The sequence below is a fragment of the Cynara cardunculus genome (genome assembly GCF_001531365.2).
Source record: "Cynara cardunculus var. scolymus isolate 2C chromosome LG 15, CcrdV1, whole genome shotgun sequence".
Classification (NCBI taxonomy): domain Eukaryota; kingdom Viridiplantae; phylum Streptophyta; class Magnoliopsida; order Asterales; family Asteraceae; genus Cynara; species Cynara cardunculus.
Genome location: NC_037542.1, coordinates 10,580,889 through 10,583,558, shown reverse-complemented (window position 1 = coordinate 10,583,558; position 2,670 = coordinate 10,580,889).

The following is a 2,670-nucleotide window of genomic DNA, read 5'->3' as shown; positions in this document are numbered from 1 at the left end:
GGAACGGGTGATGATGGCACCAAGTATTGGCTGGTGAAGAACTCTTGGGGAACAAGTTGGGGTGAAGAAGGGTACATAATGATGCAAAGAGATGTCGATGCGAAAGAAGGCCTTTGTGGAATTGCCATGCAGGCCTCCTACCCTACTGCATGATTCGAGGAAGATTAAAAGTAACGATTGTACATTGATTATGTGTATTTCTGGTCATGTTAGTAGAAGGAAACCCGTGAACAGGTTATATGTATTTCAAATCTGAAAATCATTGTATGGCTGCTACAATAATGTTGTGTGGCCAAAAAATTAATTCTTAGTTTGAAAGTATGTTCCTATTACCACAAGCTTCTGTGAGTGTGGCAAATGTCAAACAAAACTATCACCGTTGCAACCAAAACAAACAGAGGGGTTGAAACGTGGGAAATCATAACTATGACAAAGAAAAAGAAAGAACGAAATATCTAAGGGTGCTAGTTCAGTGGTTTTCTTGACGTAGCAAATAGTGAAACCGTAAGATAGGCCGAGAGGGTGTGGAAAAACTGGTTGCTAGAAGGAAGAGGAAGGGTCGAGCCACCCTTTTTGATTGAGAGGAGAAAGTACTAGTTTTTTGGGTTTTAAAATATAAAAAGTACACATTGCCACATTGGGCTTTGACTTTTATTTTTTTTATAATAAAGGACACTTATACTATAAGGAGAATTATTACAACTGATATAAAGCTTATAAAAAAGCCAAAAAAAATGCATTAATCAAAGAAGATCACCTTAGACGTACGCCTAGACACCGCCTCATGCCTCACCGAACCCCCTAACCAAACCAAGGCGTAAGCCTCGTCCACGTGCGGTTTTGGTCCACCTTGCGTACGCCTCAAACGATTTTCTAAACCATGGTTCCACACATTCTCACATTTTCTAAGAATTTTTACAAGTCGGGGTCTTTAGAGAAACAACCTCTCAAGAGTAGCGTGACCATCATTCAAAAAGAGAAGGACCGGATAAACGAAGGAGGTGGCAAGTGGCAACCACCAAGGTGGATAGCATGGGACTCTGATTTCAATGTGGATTTACTGGGTTTCTTTGGTTTGGTGTGGTTCATTTTTTTATCCGCTTCCTCTTATTTCAATGTGGAAATGAAAGCTAAACAATCTACGCAAATGAGAAAAACCTTTGACCAATTGAAGTTCCTAGCAACTGAAATATCAAAAAATCCATAACATGAAGCAGCCAACAAAAGAGGGAGATTATTTCATGATTGACCTAACATGTTAGAAAGAAAAGGCACACGCAAAGAAAGCCGAAAGTGTGGTAACAACAAGAGAGATTAGAGATTGGCATGATAAGATGCACAAGATCAAGAAGTAAACTTGTGACTGTAAGGCAATATAACCATTTTCTGTAAAACAAAAGAAGTCAAATGTAGATGAAGTCGTAGATATTTCTTAGTCATCCGTCATTCTACTAGCCAATAATTTATCCATGCAATGAGCATATGCCCACAATGATATTCGTAAATTAGCATGACTCATCATGTTTCTAACCATTTCTAAAAGCATGCGACTTAGCCTTTTAGCTACACCATTCTATCAAAAGAGAACTTCCCATTGTGTAGAGTCGCAATTCCAAGCTTTTCGAGGAGTTTGGAAAATATTCTCCACATATCTGACCTTATGATTGTTACCTTATTCCCTAATTGTCTCAAAACCAAGTAATTAACGCTTCAAGTACAATTTACTTATTGAGATTTATTATGCAATAAAAGTGATAACACTAATGTGAATAGTCATTCATAAAGGTCATGAAATTATTTCTCTACCGAAGGTTGGAATATCATAAGGTCCACAGATATCCATATAATTAATTTCAAAGAGTTTAGAACTTCTTTAGCATATTTCTTTGTGTGTTTTATTGTTTTGCATATAATGCAATCCACACGACTTTTAAGTAAAGTCAACACGACTTTGATGATAAGTAAAGTCAAGGTTCGGAAGAACACTCTTTTCATGTGATATTTGTCCGAACTTCTTATGCCATATATATTAATAAAGTTCTTATTATTTACGGTTCCCATACCATGATGCAGGGTTAAATGGTTTTTAGATATCGAATGACAAACTATAAAATTATAAAAACCATTTACAAGGATTTTGAACCAATATTCGTATAATCCTTGGATAAATGGAAATTACCATTACGCAAGTCAACCATAAAACCTTGCAAATCAAGTTTAGAAACTGAAACTAAATTGAGGGAAATTGAAGGAACGTATAATGTTCGAAATAAATCTAAACTATTCCCTATGACTAGAACAAGATGGTACATTCCTAGAAGAAGCATACAGTTGGATTTGTGATTTGGTTTGTAAGGAATCTCTATATTGAATTGGAAACATGGACGTTAGCACATGTATCCATACACAATGAGTTTGAAGGCACGTGAGATAATATTGATTATGGAAAAACTAATGAACAGTAAAGGATTACCTTCTTTCCAAGCCCGTTGATGCAGAGGCATCCATGTTATTTTCAGCCAATACAAGACCAGCCCATTTTATGTCTCCGGCTCACCTTGGGTTTGATTCAGACTCTTATTTTAGGTTCGAAACAATTAAAGGGAGGAGTATAATTTTCTGGCAGCCCAAAGGAGATTAAGATTCTTCCTCATTTATGCTTCATTAATA